General features: G+C 42.1%; 1 long non-coding RNA gene across 1 annotated transcript; it reads left to right on the plus strand.

Moving 5' to 3' along the window:
* The first annotated feature begins 148 nt into the window (after positions 1–148).
* LOC113945233 lies at positions 149–23,637 on the plus strand. Its single transcript, XR_003527006.1, has 3 exons — positions 149–1,003; positions 10,520–10,526; positions 23,628–23,637. It is a non-coding gene; the product is annotated as an uncharacterized LOC113945233 (long non-coding RNA).
* Positions 23,638–23,897: the final 260 nt, after the last annotated feature.

Here is a 23,897-nt window from a genome sequence, read left to right on the forward strand (position 1 = left end):
TAAAAGTTTTCTAGAAGCTCGGTATCCCATATTATCCAGTATTTGTTATAGACCAGAATTTGTAAATGCCTTCAGTTTCAATCACAGAAATTATCCTGTTGATAATACTGCATGACAAACATTAGTATTTTATTTCTAATAGGTTAAGTCTTCAGTAGGACAATGCTTATCTATTGTAAGATATACTATTGGGACTAAAGAAAGATTTTTATCTGTTAAGAAAAAACACATCCTTTTCTCTGCAAAAGACAGCTTTCATTTCTTCTTCCAAATCTAGTTTTATATTATTAGTTTTGTTCTATTTCTGGACCTTTCCCTGTCTGTTACCCACAGCGTTTTCAGGACAACATAATTTCTTTGCTCTTGAGGGATAACAGCTTTGACAAGTAACCACATTTCCATCTGTCTCGGTTTGTAACAACATGCTGTTCGCCAAAGCTGTGCCCCTGGATCCTAAGGGGGTGGAGGAGCAATCTAGGGAGCAGCCTTTTTCTTTCTCCCTTATCTCTCTTCCCAATTCTTTTATGAGATTGTAGGTTGCAGGTTGCTCATTTCTATTAAAAGTTCAATTGCAAGACTCCTGTGTGAGAAACACTTACGCTTGCTTTCCTGCATCTTCCTCTGGTACCCCAGCCTTTGTTGCTTGAGCTGCAGGAACATCCCTTAGCCTCAAGCACCTAATCCAAATAGGATTGAAGGACAGAGATGACACCCAGACTGCGAGGCTGAGGTTCATGAGTCCTGATTCTTGGTGCTTCAGGGGCACGGTTGGAGAGAATGGCAGCTCCTTTCTGGTCTGCTCTGTACCTAGGTCCTGCCACAGCATCCAAGTGGGAAGCAGATAGGACATGCATCCAGGAAGCTTGAAGCAGTATCAGTCTCTGATACTGCCATTTACACATTGCTTACACTTTTTTCTTTTCAAAGTTCAAAGTCTGTACAAATCTAATCCAACTCTGGAGTTGAGGACATAAGGATGTATTCTGTTACACTTCCATCAGATGTACAGTAATCAGTAATTGCATCACTAAATCTGTTCATCATGGCTAGGCTTCGCGAACGAAGATTTAGGAAGGCAAGATGATGCAACATGAGTAGACATGCAAAACAAGCACTCTAGTTTCATTGAACTAACAAGTTTCATCATATGTGTTGATAAAAGTAACTGTGCTTTAAATTGCAGCATTTGAAGTAAATTTGGAGCAACTTGGTTATTGACTGGAAAGCGGGAACGTGTACTAGCAGTCAAGGAGGGAAACAAACTCTGTTGTCAACACCCAAACATCATTTTTGGTATGAAAACTGAATAGATTTAGTGATGCAGTTACTGATTTCTGTAATGCACATTTTTAGAGCCTAAATTAATAACAGAAAATTGCTATTTGGTATGAAAAACTTAAGCATATAATGAGACTTAGAGTTGGAGGTGAGGGTAGACATCTTAACATCCGCAGTCCCTTTTCTAGTAAATCCAACAGCTTTTTTCTTTCATTCCCCATGGTGGCTTGTATTTTGTACAATTTTTGTGCCTTGTTTAAAACAACTCTTATAAAAGCCAAAATTTCATAATAGGAATGAAGCATCTTTAAAGATTGTTGGTTTTAAGACAGCCAGTGCTAGTAGTAAGGCATGCTCTGATCTGAGTAGGGCTTATGCAAGTGGTGGGCACAAATGGCCCCAAAGAAGCTTTGTGATGCCAACACTGCTGTGCTTAGTGAAATTCTTTAATTTACAAGAGTGGTTAATGACAAGTTAAAGAAGGTGAAGAAGACAATGGGCTTCTCATCTTGGCCACAGAAAGATAAAATGACACAGATTCTGTTTCTTTACTTTTGAGTTATAGGATACTTTCTGTGGAGAATTTTACCTTGGGATTGAAGGACAATGAGCAAAGGAAAGCATCCATCAAAAATACTTCAAAACTACAAGCAGCATGCTATTTCAAATAGCAAAAGAGTTGTTTAGAAAAAAAAAGATGCTACTCACCTTAAAATGAAAAATGGCTCTGATCACTTCAGAAATGAGTATAGAGTTTTTGTGTTCTCTGGGTGTTGGATGGATTGCTGTTATACAGCTCACCACTGAAAAGCTCCTACCACCCTAAAAAGCCTTCTCTCCATTCAGTTTATCCATTAAGAAAGATTCTTTATATTTTGTTGATCTTAAATCCATTTGGCTCTTACAGAACTAAAAGAGAGTGATAAAATTCACTGCTTGATTTGGCTGAACCTTATCTGTGGTAACATTTTATATAATCGCCTGGCAGCTGTTAGGAGTTGGATGGAGGAGAAGTTTTAGGTAGCTGGAAAAGACACGAGCTGAAGTCTTAGCAACATGTAAAGAATTTTCAGAAATCTGTCTTATTAAAAAATTACCTGATATGCAAATACAAAGTTATACATCTTAAAAAAAATAACTAAAAATGTCATTCTTCCAGTGTTTTATTACGCTTTTTTTAACTGTCCATCCAGCAAGAGCTATTGGGACATACTTCTTCCGTAAAAATAAATTAATAATGTAACATATTGAAAGTAGGATTTATGAAGAAATTTCTCAGCTATTTGAACTTTAATCTTTTTGATTTATTAGCGAACATTCTATTTCTTCTTCTCGGATACGTATTTATGAGATGCTGGCTATTCACTGAGTCAGTGGCCAAATTTTAACTGGCTTTTAGGTAAAAATATTGAACAATTAATGAAGGAAACCTGCCTTTCCCTGCATGTTATAATTTATTTTAATTTTTACTTTTTATAACTGAACTAAGAGGGAAGGTTGAATTTCTCAGCAGACTGATTGACTCCAAGTGCAACCGCGGAGGATCGACGTACCTTTGATGTAGGGTGAAAGCTGAATCACTTTAAAAACCAGCTCACATTCTAGGGCAGAAGATGTCTCTAATGCTGTCCAGCTTAACTGTTGATTTTCACACCTCTTGGAAAGGGTTTCAAGGTAAATGCTTCCTGCTGGAGGGTATAGATGCACCAGCAGAGGTTTTGCAGGGCTTGTTTGGTGAACAAAACTGCCTGAACCACCTCCTGCTGCACCATGTCCTGCTGTGGGACCGGGCTTGGTGTGCCAGTATTTGAGAGACTTACACTGAGCAATGGTGGTGCAGAGAGGTCTTCCCCACTGAACTGCATCAGGAAGTTTGCTGCAAAGATTGGCACAAATCAAATGGTTGGTGTTAGAAGTGATAACATTTGCAGCTGTAAATGGTCTGCTCTTGTTCACGGAGGTTACGTATCTGATGCAAAACCACTGCCTTTGGTAGGAACATTTTCAGCAGTTTCAGTGTCCGCAGCTCTACTCTGGGAACAGCCTTGACAGTCCTGAGTCATTCCAGCTTTTCCAGTGGTTTCTGTCTACCAATTACAGCACATGAAGATCACAGAATTTAATTTCATTTGGATGCAGCCATTACATAAGTAAAATACAAAGTATTCTTTGTTCATTGAAATTGAGAGCGATAAGTCAGCGTATAAACTCATTGTATAAATGACTAAGAACTGAATGGTTTTTCCACTTGTAGCAGTGTGTTATGAGTAAATGTCAGGTGTTTCAACTAGCTTATTTACGTGGTCTATGATCCTGCACAATCGATACGCGTGTCTGGGGAGTTCAGTGTTTAATCTGCTCTCTAACAATTTCAAATCTAGAACTTGAGACTATAAAACAAGTATCTTCATTTAATAAAATGAGCTTTAGTTACCGAATATTTGTCAACTTGTTATAAATGCTGAGGAACATAGAGACAACTGTGTATTACCACTGTAAAACCCTAAGAAGTAGTTTGTGGAAATACCACCATTTGCAACACCATTTCCAGCACAGATGAGCCTTCTGTTTTATGCCAGTTACGTTCCTTGAGGGCTGAAGTGAAATTTCAATCATGTGTTAATTGAGCTAACATATTTAACATTTTCCCCAAAAGGTTCCTATTTCTAATTGTGACTGGAGAAACAACTACTACAGAATCTAAAGTAGTGATATGTGTTTATCCTCAGAGATTAACAGCAAAAGCAATAAAACATGTAGAGGACTGTAAGCTGGCAATACACAGTTGGGGTTGTAACAAAGGCAGGATTTCACTTAGCTTTGCTGTAGTGGAATATTGTACAGAATCTTTAGCACAGAAAGTCTGCCAGAGCAATGGAAACTGGCTGTGCTCTTCCTTTGTACAAGGGACCCACATAAAAATAGCATGGTGATGTCAGGAATTGGTAAATAGCCCAAGGGGATGACAGGCCAATGTTCCAACAGGCTTTGCCAACCAGACTGGGGTTTAAACTGCATGTGGCCATCTGGGAAAGCCTTCTCCTCCGGTGAAAGAGGCTGACCAGGGATGGCACAAGGCAGGACAGAGGCACGTGCAGCAGGATGCTCAGAGAGCAGTTGTACCAAAAGCTTCTTCACACCCTCTGCAGCCTCTTATATCTGTTTATCCCCACCCCTGACTATGCCCTCCAAAGGCGATCCCTGTTCCTGCCTCCTCTCCACCTGCTGAGCAGATGTGCTTTTTATGCAGCAGATGTTGCTGCATACTTGGTACTTGTTGGCACAGGGAGTGAGAATCATTAAAAAAAAAAATGTTTGGGGCTTGTTGCCAATGTTCATTACAAAGTTCATTTTTTATTTAAAGATGTGGCATTTTAAGGCCATGCTCTTTAAAATATTGGTGTTACAGGCACTGTGCAGTGCCCAGAGGCTGAAAAACACAACATCTAAGCAGCCTATTCACACCAAAGAATCTGAGTAATTTCCGGAAAGGCTCACTTGCAGTCCAGGACAGATGGTACAAAGGTTCCCTCCTAATCCTCTCTGTGGTATGTTAAAAATAATTCAGAAAAGCCACACAGATCCCTCAGAGCGATGACAGAAGCCTCTGCTCATTTGCAAAGAGGAGACCTTTAGTGCAGAGGCCAGTGCAGTGGGTCCTGAGCTTCCCAAAGCTTCTGACATTGCAGTAGAATAGCATCAATTTTAATAATCTTAACCAGGTTTGCAAACTGTAAGCAGGTTTCTTATCTGCGAAGGGGAAGAGCTAAGGACTGTCTTTTTTCCAAGCCAGTTCCATTTTCTCAGCTGAAAAGCAAACAGTTCTGGTAAAGAAATGCCACCTTGGGACTGGAAAAACCAGTCAGAACAAACACATTTGGGAACAGATTTCATTTGATGCAATTTTCGGTTTCTTCCATTTTGTTTCCACCCAAGGGAAAGGAAAAGTCTAGCTGTGGGCACACCCCTGCACTCAGGAGATGCTTTGCTGGTGTGTTACATGTGGAAGAAATGAATCCTTTGCAGTCCAAACCTCAGCCTGCTGAGGACAACGGGTGTGGAAACATCAGGATTTCCCTCTGGCTTGCTGTGCAATGCCAGAATTGCCCTTCCTCACCATGCAGAGGATGGAGATGGCTGCCCTGAGCCCCCTGAAGCTGGTCACACTGCCTGGGGAGGAGCCAGGAGTGGGGACCATGGGGAAGGGCCCTGGGGACAGGTACCCCCTTTCCATAGGAGGACATTCCCTGGCTCCCACCAGCACATGTACTCCTTTGGACCCCAGAGGATGCTGCAAGAGTGGAATACCCAGTGATACCTGATTTAGAGGGAAGCCAAATTAAAGACAGAAAGTGTGGTTTAGCTTAATCACAGCTATGCATCATGCCTCGTATTCCCGAAACATCCATGCTACAGCAATATTCTGTTAAGCATCACAGCTATTGGAAAATAGCAATTTAATCCCACAGGTAGCATCGATATTTCATGTTTATAGCTCTCTCCAGCTCCCTCTAGGCAGGGAACAAAATTTTGCTCTTACAAATGACGGTACCATCACTAATTACATAGTTATCAGGTTTTTTTAATAGAAGGGTTATGTGGTAATAATGAGACCCAGAAGTGATTATAAATCATACATAAGGTTCATGTGATGCAAAGAGCTGCACAGGTATCTCACTAAATATATTATGTTCTGGAGTAATAAATAACTATTAATTTTCTTGAGCCTTTTTGTTTGTTGATTTTTGTGGCATATAGGCCAGGCATTTTCAAATTTCTAAGTCTTAGTTGCTTATAGGAACTTTTTTGTAGTGGTCTAAAGAACCCTCACCATCACCTGAACTTGAAAAGAAATAGCTAGTATTTTTAGCTCATCAAGTAGTTCTTATGGTAATAAAGAGATGAATTAAGCAGAGTGAAAGGCAGAACAAATCACAGAACTACTTACGGTTGGAAAAGATCTCCAAGATCATCGAGTCCAATTATTAACCTAACACCACTAATCATGTCCCTAAGCACCACATCTACATGTTTTTTGAACACTTGCAGGAACAGTGATTCCACCACTTCCCTGGGCAGCCTCTTCCAATGCCTGACCACCCCTTCAGTGAAGAAATTTTTCCTAATATCCAGTCTAATCTATGAAGAACAGCAAAGCTGATCACCTGTACTCCATACCAGGAGATAATATCAACTTTGTAGAATTAAACAAAAGCACTACCCCAACCTGATAGAAATAACCAAGAATACAAGCTGGGTCAAGATGAAGTTACTTACCTCCAAATTCATGCCACAGCTTAACTATCACTGTTCAAATAAATTTAGCAAAGCAGATTTCATCCTGCAAAGTTTGGGATCTTCTCTCAGAAGACATCTGAGTCCCTGATCACCCATGAGATACAAAGACTTGTTGCAGGAAGAGCAGAAGAGACAGCAGTTCCAGCCTGTGCGTGACCTGCTCTGCCTGGTCTGCACGACAGAGGAAAAGCACCGTGCTTCCCAGTGACAGGCAAGAACTGACTTTGAGCCAGCATCAGTTTCTTAATTTGCACTTAGCATTTGAAGACACTCTGGGATTTAAATGATATTCCAGATTCCCCTTCCAGTTCTCTAGAGTTTGTCTCAGACGCTCCTTTAGTCTCCTTTTGAGACTGATTTTTACATGGACTTTTAGAGTTCATCCTATTTTTGAGATGGGCGGAATTATATTTTGGCCTATAAACTTGCTGAAAATTGGTTTCAAAATAGCTATACACATTGTGGGATGTCAATAACATCTAAATAGCTTTTACAGAATTGCCTCTGAGTACCCCCTTGGCTCTCCAGGTTGATATTCCTTGCTTGTTTTGTCTCACTTTTAGTGAGCTTCTGTTGTGATATGGAGTAAAATTCCTACAACAGTTCAACATTATGGATCAAACTAGTAAATTCCTGTAACATGTCCCCTGTCATCTCATTTCTTGGTTTTGTTTTCTTTTTTTTTTGCTCTCAAAGCCATTAGCCACTCTTAAATGTCAGTTAGCACACAAGTCCATATGCCCTCAACGTGGCTGCTCTTAAAAAAGGCTATGTAGATGTTAAAGAAACAGCATTAGAGTGCCTCTTGTTTTGGGAGCCAGGTGCAGCTTTGTAGAGCCCATGTGAACAGTGAAAAAGAAAACAGAGGAGCAAATTCCATCTGATTTACTTGTCCTGGAGAATCTCTGCTTGGTGGGCTGCTGTTTCTGGACTAGCACACAGAATCACAGAATGTACTGAGTTGGAAGGGACCCACAAGAATCATTGAGTCCAACTCCTGGCCCTGCACAGGACCATCCCTAAGAGTCACACCATGTGTCCAAAAATATCATCCAAACACTTCTTGAACTCTGGCAGGCTTGGTGCTGTGACCACTTCCCTGGGGAGCCTGTTCTAGTGCCCAAACACCCTCTGAGTGAAGAATCTTTTTCTAATATCCAACCTAAACCTCCCCTGACATGATTTGAGGCTATTCCCTCAGGTCCTGTCACTGGTTACCACAGAGAAGAGATCAGTGCCTGCCCCTCCTTTTCTCCTCACGAGGAAGTTGTAACTGCAATGAGGTCTCCTCTCAGTCTCTTCTTCTCCAGGCTGAACAGACCAAGTGCCCTCAGCTGCTCCTCATACGGCTTCCCCTCAAGGCCCTTCACCATCTTCACCGCCCTCCTTTGGACACTCTCCAATAGCTTAATATCTTTCTTATATATGCATTGCTGTGGAAAAGGACAGGGATTCAGTTATGTCCTGATTCATGACAACCAGAAGAGGATGCTAATGGATCTGAATGGCCAAGGATGGGGTAACACGGCCACCTTCTTTGCATCTTCAGCACAGAACTTTAATGATCATAAACCAAAAGGCATATTTTTCCACAATGCTCTGAAACCTGTCTGACCACTGTCTTAGGGATACCCTGTCCTTCCACTCCAAGGCTTAAATTCTGTGACATCAAAATAACTTTAGTCTGACAGAACCTCACTTTCTGATATGCATATGTAGGGGTTTTTTTAAGGGCAATCTATTACGCTTAAGATGTGTCATTTTTTGAAACTTCAGAGCTGCTTTCAAATACTGCAAATAATCTATTTACTGTAGCAATGTGATCAGACACGCTTCATGCTTTGGTCTGCAGTAGAGCCTGGTACAGATTTCATATACTGTCATCATACCCGTGCTGATCATGTGCCCACAAGGAACAGGTACATGTTTTTTCCTTACTACACTGCCATACAGTTCCTGCAGCAGATTTTCCTTCAGGTAATGGGCTAGCAAGGGAAGATATCATACACAGCCATCTAGGAGAAGGTAAAATCCCAGTTTCCATATCCCTGTTGTCCAATGACGCATAATACAGATAAAATGTGGGTAGGCCTTATTGTTAAAAAATGTTATGCTGTTCTCTGAGCATCTGACCATGACCAGAGTGCATGAGCTGTGCGGCTGGAGCAGTGGCTCTGGACAGAGGACACTGGATGACCCAAAGAATCTGCAACTGATGGTTGCTCTTGTGTCCACTGTGACCCTAGTTCATTTTCTAGCCTCTTCCTAGTTCCTTTTCTGCAGAAAGATACTGTCCTGACACACAAAGACTTTTTTCTCCCTATTCCTGTCATCTTTGGTTTTTTTTGCAATACTGCTGAGAGATCATTCAAATTGTATTCTCATGTCCCAGAGGTTTTGTCCATGATTCTTTTGCGGGCTTTTCTTTTTCTTTTTTTTTTTTTTGGCCTAAGATCCAGGAGATAAAAAACAGAACAAGTCATTGCTACATAAACTCCAGTCTCCATAGCAACAATGATAAATGTTTCCCTTACTCAGTTTTACAATTCCAATCCTATAGTCTCACCCGAGGCTTGCGTGAACGGCAAGAGGTTAAAACATCTCATAACTTACTTGCTCATTGCAGTTTTAAAAGCAGGCTACTGGAGTAAGTAGCATGGGCCAAATGAGACCCAAAAAACTTTCCTGAGCTTTGGGAGGTGAGACACAGGCTTGGGAACAGCAGGTAGGAAATAGCACATTTACCTCTGTAGGACTTAACACTATACAGTGCCAGTCTTCCTTAGACTGACCATCCCACCACTGTGGGATCAGGAAGGCAACACTGTACTAAGTCCCCTGAAAATATGGGGCTGTGTTGCTGTATTTGTGCCAAAATCAAAGCAATTGTCCCACGTTACTGCCATGAACCTGCCACAGGTATGCAGAGTGCACACTGCACACAGGCAGTGCTGCACTCCTGAGCACAGGGGAGCTCAGATCCATCAATGACCGCTGCCTCCTGAGGTAGACAAATCGAATTTCCCAGGACAGACTGAGAAATCTTGAGCCTGAGGAAAGCTGGACCCCACAGTTCGAGCCAGTGTCTGGCACCAAGACCTCTGCTGTGGCTTTGGTGCTCTGTGTGATGGATCAGCACTTGGCAGAGGCCTTTTCAGATGAAAGTACCTGAAAGTACCAAGAGATGCTTGGAAGACCTCTCTGGTTTTCTGTAAAGTCAGATCTTCCTAGATCTTTTTTTCCCTGCCTGCCAGTCTCTTGGGCAGGGGTTGCCAGTGAGCAGCAGGCAGGGGCTGCAGATGTTCAGTTGTGTGTGCCATGTTCCTGCCCGCGATGCAGCAACATGTGTCAGTCACACAGCATTACACCCATTTGTAGTGAAGGTGTTGATTCCCTCTCTCTCACTATCTGGGAAAAGTCCCCCCATACAAATTCTGCAGCTAACAGCATAACTGGTGCTCTGCTGGTCAGTCTCTCTGGTGGCCAGTGACAGGACCCGAGGGAATGGCTGGAACTGTGTCGTTTGGAGGAGGTTTAGGTTGGATATTAGGGAGTGTTTCTTCACCCAGAGGGTGTCTGGGCACTGAACAGGCTCCCCAGGGAAGTGGTCACAGCACCAAGCCTGCCAGAGTTCAAGAAGTGTTTGGATGATATTTTTGGACACATGGTGTGACTCTTAGGGATGGTCCTGTGCAGGGCCAGGAGTTGGACTCAATGATTCTTGTGGGTCCCTTCCAACTAAGGATTTCTATGTTTCTATGACGAGAAGGACAAGAAAAGCAAGCTGAAATACAGATGAATCTGAACAAACCTTATTGTACCTCAGTGCACATAAAAATGCATTTAATTTCTTTTCCAAGATGATCTTCCAATTAACAACATCAATTTGGAATAGCTGAACTGGACAAGAATGTGGTAATTTAACTCAGAGGAAAAGCCAAAGCAGAAGAGTTGCGTTTCATCATTTGTAATGAAAAGCCCCAAATGAGTTTTCCTTTTTACTGTACATCCTGGGAGCAATGTATAATACCATTTTGAGCTCAAGTTTTCCAGTAGAAAGATTTTGGTAAGATTTGGACAAAGACGCTAAGAAACTGTCATTTTAAGATACTTAGGACAGGTCCATTTTCCCACCACCCAGTGGTATGTGCTCACATTCTAAAATTAAATAGAATGAAGTTCTCAAATCAGTTCTAACTGGGTGTTTGATTGACAGGAAATGTTCTTCAGCTTTGCAAAGTTCTTTTAACTTATTGGATCATAATCAAAGGTGACTTCACCAATAACAGCATGACATTGTTAATATGTGCTCGAGTAGCAGAGGGAACATCTTAAGAGGGAATCCCTCTGTGAGTAGGAAACAGGGACTTTGATCAGCTGAATTGGCCTGCAGCTGCTTACTGCCTCTCTACAGCACACAGAAAGGGAAAATTAAAACCCTTTTAGCATCCCTTTTCAGGCCCAGCCAAGCTACATGCCTAGGACTGGATGCAGGCAGACAGCATGTCTGGGGTTCCCAGGAATGGGGCTTGTCGCTAGACTCAGTCTCTGCCATAGATAATAAAGGTTTTTGCTACTCTTTCCATGACATTTTGCCCAGGTTGCATGGCATGAAAATTGAGAGCTGTCATGGAGCCTTGGCATGCTGGTGAATACCTTGTCTGAACAAGCTTTTTAATGTATTTTCTTCCCCTTGCCAATAGATGGGACAAGCAGCTCTTCCTAGGCTTTGGACCACAGGCCTTCCAATGCCTTTGATGTACATCATGCTTCTGTGGTGTTGGGAGCTGCTGTATGAAACAATTTATAGTACTTGGCATCTTTCTATGAAATATTTATAGAGGTACTAAATTCCAGTGAATTGTACTGCTGGCTCATGCAATTCAGATGATAAAAATGCCCTTTCTAATCCATGGAAAATAAACCCATCAGCACTGTAGAAATAAGATTTGCTACTGGCATCGTCATCCACTAACTGGAACCAAGGACAAGGGCAAACGTCATTCCTCCATTAAACCCCACATACAGGGGAGAAGGTGGCAAAGTTCACCTGCACCCACAGAGCCAGGCCTCTGCTGCTTATGTTAGTGAAGGAGAGGTGTCAGCACCTTGGTCTGAGAACCGACCTGGGCTTCCAGTGAAAGCAGGACAGGTCATGGCCGAGGAGCAGCATCGCTCATTGCTCACCCTCACACAGCTCGTGTAGAAAAAAACCAGAGCTGCAGACAAATTCACAGTCTCAGGCTCCTCCGCTGGAAGACAGAAATTGCAATGATCTGTAATGTCTGTCTAGAGGCAAGAACAATATTTCACTTGGTTAAAGGGAACCTTCCCAATCCCAGAGCACATGCATAAATGCTGGTGCAGGAAAAAAATGCCATGAATGAATTTTCATCAAAAGCAGAAATGAGTTATGAAATTGTGTTTAATATAGTGGTGATTTTCTCTTTTCACTGCAGGACAGACTCCAAGGGATGCAAGACAAAAAAGCTTGAAATTAAAGTCTTCCTTTTCCATGAAGATTCTATTTTAGTTCTTCCTCTCTGCCTTATTTTCCTTTATTGAAAGTAAGTTGTCTCTCCAAAGCCTCTGGCCCTCCCCTGGCAGCCCCATTCCACAAGAAAAGGAGGTGGTGGTGGGTCAGTCTCCTTCTTGCTGCTCAGCCCTGCCACGCCCTGCTCCCAGGCCACAATTCTGGGGCAGATCAGACTTTGGGGGAGATACCAGCTGCAGAGCCAGCCATCCCCATGTCGTTCTGTGAGGTGGGGAGTGCACTGCCTCCCTTCTGATGTGACATCCTGGGGGACCTTGTGGGGATGCTGTGGTTGGTGATCCTCCAGTGAAAACTACCCCTGGGAGCAGAGTATGTTAGTGCTTCTTCCTCAGTACTTGATCAGAAGCAGAACAAGATCTTTGGAGATTTGCTGGGTGTAAAGAGTTTTTTAAATATTTGTATGCAAACTGAAGATAAATCTAGTACTTGTACAATCACTCAAACCCCAGGTTTAGTCAGTCTCTGATATAATTATACAGATTAGAAAACAACCATCAACTGGAGGGCGTGGGTGAGCCCAGGTCTGTCCCTAGAGATCTCTCAGTGGGGATTTTAGGCAAGGGGTTGGCAGACGAGATTGAGTTTGGGGCCTTTGGTGGGAAGCTCTGTGTACTAGTAAGGCAGCACATGGTGTGGGATGGAGGTGGTTTCCTGTTGTTAATGTTAACCAGGCTGCTCTTCTGCTGCAGGCCATGCACCACATGACCTGTGGGTATCACTGAGGGGCTACAGGTCCTGAATCCTCCCAGGAGGGCTCCCTGAGTCCTTCCTTGCTTAAGTGCTGCAAGGGCCCCTGCCAGTCTAGGGAGGTGACAGAGCAAGGGCAGGCAGTGGGAAGGGTTCAAAGCCACTCCTAAACACCATTAATGGGGAGAAAGTAGTAGCAAAATGTGAGACAGAAATGTCACATTTTTGAGCAGACAGACAGACAGACAGACTAGGATACTAATCAGAAACAGGATTTTTATCTCAACCTGCGGGGTCTCCCCGGCATTGTGACTTGTGCATCATGACGCTGGCTGATCCTTCAAGTCCCCTGGACTGAATCTTTGGTCTCACAGTGGCCCTGCCCGTGGCCATGGGCCATGTCATGCCAATGGCCTCTAGGCAGGAAAAACCAAACTGGAGTAAGAGAGACAAGAGTGGCAAGCATTGGTTTAATTTGGTTTATATTTTCTGCTTTTTTCACAGAGTTTTTTATCTCAGGGCAAAACTGGAGAAAGGGAGTAGATAAGGAGAAGCTGAATGATGAGGGCTTGGATCAATGGTGATGAAAAAACAAGGAGCGGAAAAACAAAACACATGCTTTGTCAGAGGTCTTCCCTTCCATGCCCGCTTTGAGGGCAGCAGGCTGCTAGATCCACCAGAGACCATGATACTCCAGGCAGCTGGTTATCAGAGCGTAAAGCTGTCTTCTTTTTCCAGGAAAGCCACCTCCTGTGTTGCAGTTGTCCTGCTTCAGGGTACAAGTTCGGCCTTGGTGAAACCAAACACTTTCAATGGCTGAACTGGTTTTCTGCATCTCAAACTGAGATACTGGAAAATATCACCATTTCCTCCTCTCCATGCTCATCTGAGTTTTCTCAGCTGTTAGCAGGACAAAGTCCTAAGTGACATTTCCGGTAAGAAGGCTGTTTAGAAACAGATGTGCAATAATTTTAGGATCATCCTTATTTTAAGGATGTATAGCCTTACATGAATTCGCCTTCAAATCCTTTGGATGGCTAATTCCTCATTGCATGTGGTGATTCATCATTAAAATAATAATCATCTTACTGGCTGCTTATAGTTTAATCTTTCAGCAAATAAAGAAGTGATTGAAACTTCCTCTTATCAAACCAGAACAAGTTTGTTCAGAAGAAAAAAATAATTCTGTTATTTTTGTACAAATTGGCATAATGAGCTGTCTCTGCGCTATTATCTCTGAGCATTAACAGGCTCTATTATGCAGGATAATACTCAGAATAATTATTACTTATCTGCATGTACATACATTGAATAATAAAATAATTAGACCTTTTAAAACAGAGGATAGAAAAGATTCCATTGACTGTAATTCTGACTTTCTGATTATAAGGTTGGAATAAAAATTGTGATACTTTATTGGTGTGTCAAGCCACTAAATGCCGGGTTTGTGGATATCAGTGCAGGCTGTGCCTAAGGTACGTATTTTGTCAGTCTAGACTGAGCAGAGATTTACATAAGGATGTGAAGGATCTGGGCTGTTGAAATTCAGAGGTGGATATGAAGCCTGCTGAGCACAGCCTGCTGTTTCTAAGAACAGTGCTCCTGCTCTGTGCAACTGCTGTGGTGCAGGGGCCTGCAGTGCTTGTCCCATGGGAGCCTGCACATCTGGAGAGCAGGAGGTGCTGGGGTCCTGCAGCTCTGGAGGCCCATCTCTTCTCTGGGTGAAGGCTGGTCCTTTCCCTCCCAGCTGATCAAATTCTTCATGCAGTGGAGCAAGCACAGTCTACGTGGCATCGGGCTGATGTCTCAGGCAGAGCTGACCCAGCCATTGCCTGTCAGAAAAGTTGTCTGGGCTCTTGGTCAGCGTGAGCACGCTGGAATCTCCTGAAATAATGTGTTTCTGTGGAAGAGAGTTCCCTAGGGAGCCTTCATGTGCTTAGAATTTGGCCTCTGCCAGAGTCTCCCATCTGTTTGATGGGGCAGCTTCCACTCCACATGAATGCTGGGAAGAGGAAAGTGCTAATAATGTCAAAAATGGTGATATCTCACTGTACAAAAGGTAAAATGCTCCAGGCCTGGTATTTTTTTGGCCATGTCTGAAAAACACACGGTGTCTCCTTCAGACATGGAATCACAGAATCATAGAATAGTTTAGGTTGGAAAAGACCTTTAAGATCATTGTGTCCAACTGTTAACTCAGCACTGCCAACTAGCACACCACTAAACCATCTCTCTAAGTGCTACATCTGCGCATCTTTTAAATACCTCCAGGAATGGTGACTCTACCAGTTCCCTGGGCAGCCTGTTTCAGTGGTTAACAACCCTTTCTGTGAATAAATTTTTCGTAATATCTGATTTAAACCTCCTCTGGTGCAATCTAAGCCAATTTTGTCTCATCCTGTCAGTTGTTACTTGGGAGAAGAGACTGACCTCCACCTCACTACAACCTCCTTTCAAGTAATTGTAGAGAGTGGCAAAGTGTCCCCAAGGACATCCCTGCTCTGCACAGGAGAGGGGTGGGGAGGCTGGAGTAATTCCCATGGCTGTCAACTCAGACGCAGGACCTGTGGTGTAAGGCAGACCCCTCCGGCCTCAAAAGGCTCTTCAGAGCCAGGAATCAATCACATATATGGGTTAGGGATTGTCTTTTAATGTAATCTCAAAAGCAGATAGACCCCAGGGATCATGAAAACCTCCTTATTGTACTGGTCTGAATGAAATGGAGTCAATGGCAGATGGCTGCTGCAGAGAACAGTATTAAAATGTTGTAGTGGGGAGATGAGTGGCACTTTGCGCTTCATATTTTTGGATGTTTCTCATTATTTTCAAAAATTGAATTTCTGTATGTCATACACCCAGTTCTCTTGCTTTCACTCACAGTCCTTTATGAGTAGGCTTGAGCCATGCTGGTCATGTGTTTATTCTTGGCCTGGGATTGATTTTGCTACATTTCCTGTCTCAAGAGCATGACCTTGTGACTTGCATATATGCTGCACAGTGGTCCTGTGGAGTGGGTGTTATCCATTTCTTGATGGATAATTATTTTAAGGGGGGATTTACTTGGCTGCCTGTTTTGTTAGGACACCTCAGGAATAACTGAACTATCTTGGATAATGAAGAGAAACCAATTCATCTCATACTCTCTTGCAAATCCCAGACACCGGGTTAATCACACAAATGATTAGGAATTCGAAGCAGACTGGTGGAACATTTTAATTCTGTTTGTTGAGAGCTGTAAACATAATTGATTTACATTTCTCTCCAATAAGTTAATTTGAGAGAGTGTTCCCATTGTGAATAATATCAGATTCAAGGCTGTATGGCTTACAATTCTCAGTGGCTCCACTGGAGAAAATACAGATCACTCCTTACTGCAAAAGGATGAAAAGGATAAAGACTAATGATGGGTAAATGTTGGCTTCCTGTAAACAGAAAATTACCAAATCTGATAAATGCAATACATTAGCACTGTAACACAAGAAGCAACATGCTCTCCATTATCCCTGATAAGTTAATGGATGAATGCTGAAATGAAAAAAAAACCCAAAAATTAAAATCTTGAATGGATGCAAAGTCTCCAGGTTGATTCAGAATAGTTTTGGATTTAAAAAAACCTTTTTTTCCTGGAAATATTACATTTAACTGAAGGTTTGATACATGAAACATTTTTCCATCACAAAATGTAGATTGGCTAAAGATGAAGATCCCTACAGAAGGACATCCCTTGAGATAAAATCTTTTGCTTTAATTGTGGTGAGGTCAGAGAGAGGGAGGGAGGGGTCTGAGGACTGAAATGCAGCAGATTCAGATTCAAACTCCTACTGATGCTGCTTCACTGACCACTGGTTTGTCTAAGGACTCCCTAATGTGTCTTTTTTTTTTCTTTATATTCTCTTTTTTTTTTTTCTTTCCAGAAAAATCTCTTTATCATTTCTGCATGGAACCAGACCTCAAGTGGGTTTTTTTGGTTGGTGTTTTTTTTGTTTGGTTGGTTGGGGTTTTTTTTTGTTTTGTTTTGGGTTTTTTTTGTCTGTGTGAAAGAGAATTCTTGTTTTCTTGAGAGCCATGTGGTCCCCCTAAGTAGGCAGGGGAAAACACAGACACTGTGAAGGATTCCTTGTATGCCATTGTTACCTCCTGTTTCTACAGCACAAGAAAACAATTCAGAGACTAGAAAGGCTCAATACTGTGTTTAATAAAAAAAAAATAATTAAAAATTCCATAACTAGCAAAAAAAAAAAAACCACCCAAGCCCTCAAGCAACTGGGGAACAAAAGCCGCCGTATCAGGATGATGCGGGCAATTGGGTGACAAGAGCAAGAGAGATGGCCTTATTCACAGTGAAATGAAGTTCAGTTAAATAGTGCTTTAAAGTGTTTTGGTAAATATTAACAACTGCCAACATAGAAAAGGTTTCCTTCTGACACAGCCTAATCACAGTGACAGGCAAAATAATTCCCCTTCTTAATGTGATTAATGCAGGTCAGGGTTTGCCATCTGTTTTTGCAAGCGTGGCTTGCATTAATCACATGGATGTTGCAAGTGTCTCTGCCCTTGCCAACAGCCGTTTTCACAGCTCCCTTGTTGTTGGCACAGCTTCCCCAACAGCGTGAGGCAGCCAGGCTGGAGCACTCACGCGTCCAGGTGAACTCCTTCGCTGCAGGAGGCTTGGGGTTCCAAGCCTATCTTCTTAGGGAAGAAACTTTGTCATCATCTATTGGTAAAAACATATGAGGAAGGCTCTTTTTAGCAGCAAAATTCGAAAATATTTGTAATTACATTTGATATCAGCTGGTAGGTACTGCTGCAAAAGCAGCTCACCCGCATAGTACCTTTTATATATCCTTAGTAATCCCAAAACTTTAAGAGTTCAAATTTACGTACAAATCCCTTTGTTAGTAACTGAACTGTAAAATAAATTTTTAATGAGATTATTATGAAAGCACAATTAGCTACCACTGTAAACATGAGTCTTTCTGGTCTTTGGAAAGAAAGAAAACAGTTTTCAAATGGATCTAAAAATTCTGCTGCATCACTAGAAAAGACAGGCCCCATCCAGTGAATTTTAGGGATGCCACTGGGATGCTTCTGTGCTGTTAGGATGTGCGGGAGAGAAGCCGGTGCTGGGATAGATGCTTGAAGGGTGGGCAGGTGATCTTACCTCCTTCTCCTCTGCCAAAGCTGAAGTGTGAAGGATGCTAAGTTCTCCAAAATTCCATCTTTCCAGACATGGAAAACACTAATTACTTCTTAGCTCAAGGATCTTGGCCAGGACACCCAGAAACAAAAGAGTATGGGCTGTCATGAGAAGTGGATGAATATTAGAAGTTTGCTGGGAAATGCAGTTAACATTAATGAAGTGCTAACATTTTGTTAAGGTACAAAAGACCTTGTGCTGTGAAATTGTACCCAAAGACAGTAGTGACTGACTGTTAATTACAGAGTTAGATGGGGTGCAGGTGTTAAAGGCAACAACTTGTCCAACATTCCTGTCCTGAGACAGAATCAGGCCGATCCTTTTCCATTTTTGGTAATCTCCACTGATTTCTGTCTAAACCTGAGTTTACCAGAGAGATGAGAATGACTGCCCCAACCTATTATAGATTCAAAGGATCTAGTCTGCCTCAAATTAGTTAGAGAATGTTCTCCATAAGTGCAGCCATGAGCAGGTTGTGTTTCATCCTGGTTTTTTGCTATGATTTCAGTGGCACATGAGCTGTATGAAACATTGCCCAGTCTTTAAAAGCATCATGTTTTCCCTGTTTCAGTCTAATTTTACGAATCTGCTTTACTCATTAAATGTATGACAATGGCATATATGTTCTAAATAGATTCTTGGTAACCTCTGCTTAAGATGAGGAACATGGATCTGACCTAATTTCCATTGTGAAACCTTGTCATGCTCTTAGAAATTATGATCCTGATTTTGTATTGATTAGCTCATTTAGAAACAGGTTTATAGCCCTTTGCTTTGTTTTATAGCCCAAAGCTCCCATTGTTTTTTCATATATGAGCAAATTTTTGTTGCACCTCATGGTTCCGATGGCTCTGGGAGCACACTGCACAGGGATCTGGTGACTCAGCTCTTCTAAAACTGTGCCAGCCAGAGGCTGCTCTGCATGCCTGTCTGGATTAAAGTGCTTCAGAAATGCTCGGGTTCATGGATGGGCTTGCTAAGCCTCATGCTGTGTTCCCTGGGAAAAGGCAGATTCATCTTTCTGCAGAGATGGGTCATATCCACAATAACTCATTCATCAGTGCTTTCTGACGGGACAATATTTTATTGACAGAAATGAAAAACATTTTTTAGAATGGTCCTTCACAGGATGAGCTGTTGCCCCAGGCTATTCATCATTGTGATTCATTGCAATTTCATTTCTTTTGGGAAGTACTCTCACTGCTGCTCTAAACCACTGTGTACCAGTATCTGTCAGGTTGGGTGGGCTGGATTGCTCCACAGGGAACCTGGTGTCAGTTGGATACTAAGATGTATAAAAATGTGGAATTATTACTTTCCTCCCTAGATTTCAGATGAGTTTATTCAGAGAGATGAATGCACATGGTGTGTTTTGTTAATCAGTTTCTTATAAATGTTATATTTTTTCATGACTGAAACCACTGTGTTGACTCATGCTTGGTCGAAGAGCAGCTCTGAAGGATGCTTGCTCTCATAACACTTTGATTTTCAACCTGTGCTTCAGAAACTCTGGAAATTTGCTAGTTAAGTAGCTGTAGCTCTTCAATATCGATCAACATATGTCCTCTCTTAACAAGCTGTAAATCCCACAAAGGCCTTGGAAGAAAAAGCCAAAATACCTGTCCTGTCATTCCCTTATCTATCTTTCGTCATTTGATTACTCAGTGTAACCTCACCCTTGAAGTTCAGCTCATATGGAGAAGTGCTGTGGGTCCATGTTCCAGGACAAAAGGTGTGCCGGCAAAGCTGCTGGGAGCGCCAGTGTGGATGCCCAGAGCTGGGAGGGAACCTTGGAGAGATGGAAGAAGCCCCATTTCCAAGGTCACCACATCACTGCTTCTGTGGCTCATCCGGCTCCTCTGCATGGTGCCTGGGAGGGGACATGGGGAGCCCTTGCACACTGGAGCTTTTACTGCTCAAAGTCATTTATTTTCCCATTGCAGCACAGACGTTCCCTGATGCAATGCAGCAGTTTATGACTTGTATTTAGCTGTGGTCTATAGACTGATTTTCGTTTTGAACTGATGTCTGTGTTTTGAACACCCACATAAGAAAATAAAGGTGCGTGGAAAGGAAAAAGTACTGCCCAGTGCTATTTGAATTTCCTATAGAAAAAAGACTCCATCTACTTTTCTGATGATTTGCTTGCACAGCAGCTCCTTTAAAGGAACAATTATATAAAGCTTGCTTTGTCTAATTAATTTTGGTGATTTCTCAGATAAATAAAACATATTCAGTCTTTCATTCCATAATTTAATTGACTTATATTTAAGGTAGTCCTTCTTGAGTATTAAACAAACCATTTCATTTTAGGGTCAAACAAAATAGCTGGATATCAGATTACCAAAAACTTGTTCACTTGTGTTTTTTCCATTTCAGACAGTGTTCTAAAAAATTGTACAGGACATATTGGAGTTGTTTAACAAGCTTTACCAATCCTGACTGTTTCTGGTAATGACAGATGACATAAATGCTTGCAGACTACATCTCTAATGTCTGATTTTAATTATTATATTTTATGGCAAGTCTGTTTTAACTTATCCAAGGGACACAAGGCAATTGCAATTCGGATAATTATACAAAATCAGGTGGTTGACTCCTAGTAGCTGTGCTCATGCAGCAAGTAGTGTGTCCTCCATGCTGAGTACAGCATTTCAAGTGAGATGGATTGTGTTATCAGTTCATAAAAACAAACATAGAACTTAATTTCAAATTAACCAATCCATGAAATAATATTTCACAGGTAGTTTAGCACTACATAGGGACAGCAGCATCCCAGATATAAATGTCAAAAAGTACAAATAGAAATAAATCTAGAAATAAAACTACAGGTTCTAGCTAATAGATTACATGGCTAATTAAACTAAACGAATCACTTTTGACCAGATACCGTAACCGTGTGTCCAAAGGACAACAAATCTGGTGAAAGGGCTTATGAGGACCAGCTGAGGGAGCTGGGGTTCTTCAGCCTGGAGAAAAGGAGGCTCAGGGGAGACCTTATTGTTCTCTATCTGAAAGGAGATTATAGTGTGGTGGGGGTTGATCTCTTCTCACAAATAACAAGAGATAAGAGGAAATGGCCTCATGCTGTGCCAGGGGAGGTTTAGATTGGATACTAGGAAAAATTTCTTCATGGAAAGGGTTTTCAAGCACGGGAACAGGCTGCCCAGGGAAGTGGTGGAGTCACCATCCCTGGGGATACTTAAAAGATGTATAGATGTGGCACTTAGGAATGTGGTTTAATGGTGGACTCGATGATCTTAAAGGTCTTTTCCAACCTCAGTGATTCTATGATTTGATGATTCTATTTGAAAAATGGGGCACTTTTCTTACACCATCAGATAACAAAAAATATGGCATTCAAATGCTTAGCTATTGTCTCATATATAAATATATTTTTACTTACTTTGTTTCATCTTGGTGTGGAAGTCTAGAATACCTTTATGAACAAGACATTAAATAGTGTGCAAAGCTGTTTCTTGTTTCTGACTTCTTCCCAGTATGTGGGAATTTTGCACTTTTTATGTATTGGATGGTGTTTCATGTCAGATGGAATCAGAATAGATGAGAATCCAATAGCTTAATCCCAGGTATTCCTGTGGCAGTTATGATGAAGTCTTCCGAATGTGTAGTTACACACGGCTATTGCTGGAAAACTTCATGTGTGGACATTTTTTGTATCCAAATTGAAAATATCTTGTTGTCAGCTTAGCTCAATGTGCTTTTAAGGATGGGAGAGAGGATTACCATTTGTTGCAAACCTCTAAGATGGAGAAGAAAGATATCAGGAAAATAACAGGAGAGCAGTAGGCCCAATCCAGACTCATTCTAACTTTGAGGGGCGAGAGAGGGATTCCACCTGCGGAAGGTGAGGTGACAGCAAACCAGGAGGATCAAAAGAAGTATTATCAAGCTTTTCTTAATGCAAATACTGTTTGGATAATTTTAGTACATCTGCCACTATCTGATGCTCTAATTGTTAACAGGTTATCTTAGGGTAGCAAACATTTATGCTAGATGTGTTATGTGTAAGTACATCTTATAAGCAACACTGTTATCCCACAGCTGCATAAAAGCATCGTATGACAGGTTTTTCTGGTGGGGAAGGTTACAAGTTTCACTTATATAAATAATCAAATATTCCTTAGATACTAGAAATTATATCGTTTCATTCCTTTTCTTGTTTATAACACAGAAGTTTGTTCTTATTATAGATAGCCTGTAATCAAGTGATTATATACGCATGTGATAGACAGTAGGGCTAAGAAAAGAGCAAGGGACTGACTGTAATCTCAGTCCAGCCACTGAAAAATAGGTCAAGATTTGGATGCAAAAGTCAAGCATGTAATGTTAAGGTCTGAAAGTCTGTCATTTTTGCTTTTCTTATTGTCACTGATCTTGACAGCAGTGACTTGTCAATCTACGACAAGCACTGGGAAGTGAAGGAGCAGCCTGGGCTGGCACTGGTGCAGCTGGGGTGTGCGACGGCTGGGGCTGCAGAGAGCAGAACGCCTGTCCAGCTGGCTCCCAGTGCCACTTGGAAATGCGCTGAGGTGTTGAGGCCCTTCCTGGAGCTTGCAACTGTGGTTTTTTCAGCTGTGTTGCAGAAGAGTTAGGTGCTGAGGGATCTGAAGCCTAAATTTCGAAAGAATTTGTGCTTTTTGGGTGTGACATGCTGTGAAGGTTCATAGATGAAAGTATCTCCAGGGGGCAACAGAAGCATGGAACAGCAGAGGCAATGAAGACCTTGCTCAACACAAGCAAAGAGGACAAGAGACAAAACTATGTGCACAAAACTGGGAGCAGGTAAAAGCTCAAGTACACAGGGAACCAGATGCTTGGGATCAGCAAACAATTCTGCGTCTCTCACTGAATTTCTCAAACAAATCCCCAGCCTCTGTCTGCACCAGAAGATGGGAAATAAGTGGAGGATAAGGGGTAGTGTAGACAGCATTAAGAAACAGAAACTGTAGTGCTTGCAGCGCGTCTAACCTGGAGATTTTTTTGAAAAAGAGGGGTAAAGATTGAAATGTTATCTCAAGAAAAATAATTCTTGCAGCTCTGGAGGGCATGAAGGCCAAGACATGAAAAAGCCAAGGGGTATAGATCTGGTGATAGCAGTAGGGTTCAAGGGCAGGACCTCTCCCAGTGAGGCAGCACTGAGTGCACTCTGATCCTTCATGCCTGCAAGGGACTGCACCATCCTGCAAAGATGACCTGCTGTCTGTTTTGGAGAATACCTTGTAATAGATCTGCCTTCTGTCATGTGATGCAACTGTGTGGGTGAAAGATGAGTTCTGGACTGAGAAGCTTGACATATTCTCAGCTCAGGACAGCTTCTGTTCGCTGGAATGAAGGAGTAAAATGTACTATTGAGTCTGCTTTGGTTGAAGGTACTTTAGTACAGGGCAGTAAAAGAACCTGGGAGAAAAACACACTCCAGGCAAAATTCCAGCCTTTGGGATGCCAGTGGATGGAGAAGAGGTTACTTTCACCTCTCTAGTTTGGGGTTGTTTTATGCCAGGAACAGGCTCAAGCAACTTGTGTGGATGTGTTATTGTCATAACAAGTGACTACAGAGGTCCTGAGAGGGGTGTGCAATTCAGGTTGCAGGCACAGGTCTCCTTCCTGGTTAGGCAGAAAGCAGGATCAGACTGATTCACATATGATGTCTGCGGAGTCCTTGTGACACTGCTGTTGTGCTTCTCTTCCTCTCCTTGACCTCACACACCAAGGCTCTGGGCTTGCCACACTGGATTTTATAGTTGTGTATATAAATGAGCAAAAGGGGGAAGTCTAGTGAGCATTCAGGCTGGTGCAGAGACAGGTAAGTGACAGGTACTGCGGTGTATCTTGGTCTGGAGAGAAGGGGCATGGTTACTC

Source organism: Corapipo altera, unplaced genomic scaffold (genome assembly GCF_003945725.1).
Source record: "Corapipo altera isolate COAL_440 unplaced genomic scaffold, ASM394572v1 44, whole genome shotgun sequence".
Classification (NCBI taxonomy): domain Eukaryota; kingdom Metazoa; phylum Chordata; class Aves; order Passeriformes; family Pipridae; genus Corapipo; species Corapipo altera.